This window comes from Trichechus manatus, unplaced genomic scaffold, assembly GCF_000243295.1.
Source record: "Trichechus manatus latirostris isolate Lorelei unplaced genomic scaffold, TriManLat1.0 scaffold00209, whole genome shotgun sequence".
In the NCBI taxonomy this organism is placed as follows: Eukaryota; Metazoa; Chordata; class Mammalia; order Sirenia; family Trichechidae; genus Trichechus; species Trichechus manatus.
Window position 1 is genome coordinate 2,872,691 of NW_004444145.1, and position 4,993 is coordinate 2,877,683.

Sequence of the window (4,993 nt, forward strand, 5' to 3'; positions counted from 1 at the left end):
AGAGGTAGGAAAAGGTGCAGGAATAGAGATGGGCACAAAAGGGACTTCAAAGTAAGATATCTTTTCTTAAAGGGGTGGTAGTGGCTGCTGGTGGTATTATTATTCTTTATACCCTGTTGTTGTTGTTGAGTCAATTTTGACTCACAGCGACCCAATATACTCTATACATATCTTATAAATATTCTTCTGTAACTGCTCATATTAAATATTTTTTTATTGTGGCAAAAAACACGTGACATAGAATTTGCTCTATCAACTCATACTTAATAAAAAAGAATTTAAAAAAAATTCTATGCTCTCATGACAACACCTTCCAGGCGGAACTGGGCATAGGCACCTCCACCCCCTAGGCATGTGGTCCCTCAGGTCAGAGGATGAATGTTTGCAAAACTTTCTGTGGGCGTATAAGGTTTACTGGTTAAATGCTAGATATTGGTGGCAATAGACCTGGGCACAAATCCCAGTTCTGCCCCTTCTAGTAATAGCACCTACCTCCTAGGGTTGTTTTAAGGATTAAGTTCAATAAAATCAGTCATGAAAAAGGCTTAGCTGTCACTGCACATGGTGAATTCTCAAAAAGTGTTAGTTTTTTATCATTAGCAGCTGTGCAACCCTTAGGCAAATTACTTAATCTCTCTAAGCCTCAATTTCCTCATCTATAAAACGGGGGTAACTAATACCTAACTCACAGGATCGTGGTGAGGATTAAATCAGACAATGTATATAAAGTACTTGGCAAAGTGCCTAGCATATACCAAACCATCAACAAGTGGTATCAATTATTTCTATTATAATTAATAAGTCCCTGCTCAGCTTCCCAGCAATTATCCTGAAGCATCTGGTCCTTGGCCAAAGCCACACTCATCACCCCTCAGCATATCTTGCTCTAAATTAACTCCGGTTGAGCTGTTTTATGCTGTTATTTAAACACACAAACTCCTGCTGTGGAGAAGCCTGTGTTTGGAGTCACCTGGATCTAGAGAAGATGTGGCAGCTATGATCTCCAGTGGGAGTAGGGTTCATTCTGGGCTGGAGGAGACAGGTGGTTTGTTTCATAACATCAGAGTCAGCAGCATGATCAAAAATCAAACCAACTGAAATCTCTCTGAGTGTCTATTTTATATTAGGCATTGTCTAGGAGATGGGAGAAGAGATTTATACATTCTTCCTCTATTTCTCCAATACCTGTGATATGCCAGGTATTCTACAAGAAGTAGGGATATAGAGATGTGCAAGTCCAGCCCTCAGGCAGTATACAGTTGATTGGGAGAGCCAGATTTTAAGCAGAAAGATCACCCAATGAGAAGGCAGTGTGACAGAGGCACCTCAGGTACTGGGGAAGAGGGGGCGCAGGAAACTCAGCAAACGGGGGAGGGAGGGCACCTGTGAAGAGGTCCTGCAGGAAGAGAAGCTTGGGCTGAGTCCTGACCTGGGAGCAGGAGCTGCAGGAAAGGAAAGCACATTTCAGAGGGAACAGCACATGCAAAGGCCCAGAGGTGGAAGACAGCATGGCTAACCAGAGGACTGCAAGTAGTTTGGTATGGCGGGAGTGTGAAGGGTGATGGGAGTAGCAGAAGCTGAGCCTGGAGAGATGGCTGAAGCCAAGTCACTAGGGCCTTGTTCATCATACCAAGGAGTTTGCCCTTGACTTGAGGTGATGGGGAGCAATAAAGGCTTAGCCAGGAACCAAGCATTATAGAAAGAGCAACCTGATAGCTCTTTGGAGGGTATCTGGGAGACGGACCTGGTTGGCAGTTGGATGGCCAGGTCAGAGGGGACTGGGATCTGACCCAAAATAACAGCATTGCTGATGGAGGAAGGAAGAGGTGGCGCTAGGAAAACTCCTTTGGGTGATGGGGTGGAAAAATTCACCCCAGCAGGAACACAGAGGGAGATAAGGAGGTATGAGATGCGATTCCTTTCTGCAGGGGATTTTAAAGCCAGAACAAGAACAGACAGCACTGGATCCAGGTAGCACCTATCCAGGGAAGGGACAGGAGCAAGAAAAAGAGCTTTCACTGAATATCTTTTTTTGCATTTTGGCTCCTGACAATATTACCTATTCAAAAATTAATACAATTAAAACAATAATAGTATAGATCACCTCCCCCCCAAAAAAAAAACAACAACAAAAAACCCGCTGCTGTCGAGTCAATTCCAACTCATAGCAACCCTACAGGACAGAGTAGAACTGCCCTATAGAGTTTCCAAGGAGTATCTGGTGGATTTGAACTGCCAACATCTTCAAGCCCACAGGGACTTAACCACTGCACCACCATTTCTGCTGGCCCTCTGATTGGGCTTAGCCAGGACAGTTCCGGAATTGATACAATGTCTAGGTCAAGCAGGACCCCTCATGCTGACCCCAGCACAGCTCAACCCCCAGGATAGGAAACTGCCTCTGCACTAGAGTCCCATTTCTTCCTTGAAGCCTTCTTCAAGCCCACAGGGAACTCTACTATATTATAGACAATAAGTGTCAATTTGAGAAAGGTAGAGTTCCCTGTGGGCTTGAAGAAGACTTCAGGGAAGAAACGGGACTCCAGTGCAGAGGCAGTTTCCTGTCCTGGGGGTTCAGCTGTGCTGGGGTCAGCATGAGTGGTCCTGCTTGACCTAGACATTGCATCAATTCCGGAACTGTCCTGGCTAAGCCCAATCAGAGGGCCAACAGAGTGGGGGCGTGTTTGCCATGACAGTGTTGAACCATCCTGTGGGCTCTATCTTCCCTGCTACTTTCTGTCTACTTACCTTCCCACTCCATCAAGAAAGAGAGCTTGATTAGGAGGCAGGGCCAAGATAGCGGAGTAGTCACACACTTCCAGTGGACCCTCTTACAACAAAGACCTGAAAAAACAAGTGATTCAATTATATATGGCAATCTGGGAGCCCTGAACATCAAAGGCAGAGTTGAGGAACCAGACTGAGAGGCAGGGGGAGGGAGAGACAGTTCGGAAGTAGTGAGGAGTTGCCAAACCTGACCTGGCGAGAGCCTGAGCCCTTCAGGCCTGATCAGCTCAGGAGTGAGCGGTGAGGCAGGCAAGCAGCCCCAGGAGGCACGTTTTCCACACTGGGAGAGACCCAGCACCAGAGAGTCTACACGGCCACACAGAACCAGTGAGAAGCAGCCCTCCACAAAAGATAAGTACTCGCGTATGGCTTACCGCACAGATCAAAAACACCCCCCTTAGGGAAAAACCTCTCTCTCATTTACCTCCCCCCTCCTTGCTCTGCACTGGGTCCCAGACTGGCTTCAGCAATTGCCGAGTACCCTGGGCCAGAAGTAAGATCCGTCACATGCCTGGAGCCATTCTCCCTGCCTTGGAGAGTGAACAAATTAACAAACAGGGGAAAAAATAAACTGCTGGCTCCTCTAAGCCAGGAGCCCAGGGTAGGCACAGCTCCTTTGCCTAGGCACAGACATAAGTGATCCACAGAATTTGAGTGCCTTTCCCTCTGCATAGACTTGCGTGGGCCCATCGCAACAGTGTAGGCCCTCATTACCGCAGTACAACAGGGTATGTTCTGGAACTCTAACTTCAACTGTTTCAGCTGTGAAGTGGCAGGTTCGTGACATTTGACACTGCTCTGCCCATTAAGCAGTGTTTTCACCTACCCACATCAGGGGCCTGAGGACTGGTGGCTCCACCTACGCCACCTAGCCACCTGTGATAGGGGGCCATGAATAAGAGATGCCTCCCAGTCCTTACAGCCAACAGCATTAGGTGCCCATACTCTGCTGCAAAACCCACCCACCTACATGCTCTAGGGAACAGGGACAGGCCTTCCTCCTGGACACTCGGGGGTGGATGTCAGCCCCCTGCCTTGCTCAGAGTGTGTCCCCCTGCTGCAGCCACATGCCTGTGCCTACGCCAATCACCCATGCCTCTCAGAGCCTACACCACACACTTGGTGGCTATTTACCTGGGCACCTAAGCTGAATCCATATAGGAGGAGTGGGCAGACTCCTGAGCTCACATACCTAGTAACAGATCTAACCACCTGGTGACAGGACATTAGAGCTTCAAAGGTGCCAATAATAAAACTAACCCACACAAGCAGACTATTTGGGCATATCAAAACAAAACAAGAAGCTAGGACACAGTAAGCAAACATAAAATAAATCAAAATAATAACTTATTGATGGCTTGGAGACAACAGTCAATATCAAATCACATAAAAAGGCAATCCATGATGGCTTCAGTACTCTCCCAAAATAAAGAATCTAGAAATTTTCCAGAGGAGGAAAACTTCTGGGAATTACCAGAGGTAGAATACAAAAGATTACTATACACAACTCTTTAAGAAATTAGGAAGGAAATTAAACAAAATACAGAACACGCAATAGAGGAAATTAAAAAGATTAGAGAAGAGCATAATGACAAATTTAACAGGCTGCAAGAATCCCTAGAGAGACAACAATCAGAAATCCAGAAGATTAATAATAAAATTTCACAATTAGACAACTCAATAGAAAGTCATTGGAGCAGAATTGAGACAATGGAAGTCAGAATTACTGAGACTGAAGATAAAGCACTTAACACCAACGTATTTGAGGAAGAATCAGAAAAAAAGGATAAAAACAATGAAGAAACCCTCAGAATTATGTGGGACTCTATCAAGAGGAATAACCTACGAGTGATTGGAGTACCAGAACGGGGGCGATAACAGAAAATACAGAGAGAATTGTTGAAGTTTTGTTGGCAGAAAACTTCCCTGATATTGGAGAGACGACAAGATATCTATCCAAGATGCTCATCGAACCCTACATAAGGTAGATCCCAAAAGACAGTCACCAAGACATATTATAATCAAACTTGCCAAAACTAAAGATAGTGAATTTTAAGAGCAGTTAGGGATAAACGAAAAGTCGTCTGCAAAGGAAAGTCAATAAGAATAAGCTCGGACTACTCAGCAGAAACCATGCAGGCAAGAAGGCAATGGGATGACATATATAAAGTCTTGAAGGAAAAAAACCTGCCAGCCAAGAATTATA

General features: G+C 45.5%; 1 protein-coding gene across 2 annotated transcripts in view; it reads right to left on the reverse strand.

Annotated features, from left to right (window-relative positions):
- Nucleotides 1-4,993, reverse strand: part of GALNT6 (polypeptide N-acetylgalactosaminyltransferase 6) — a 61,142-nt gene that overhangs the window by 39,862 nt on the left and 16,287 nt on the right. For both annotated transcript variants that reach the window (XM_023742417.1, XM_004388343.3), the window contains exon 3: nt 2,749-2,844. The gene's annotated coding sequence lies outside the window, so the exon portion shown is untranslated. The remainder of the gene's footprint in view (nt 1-2,748; nt 2,845-4,993) is intronic.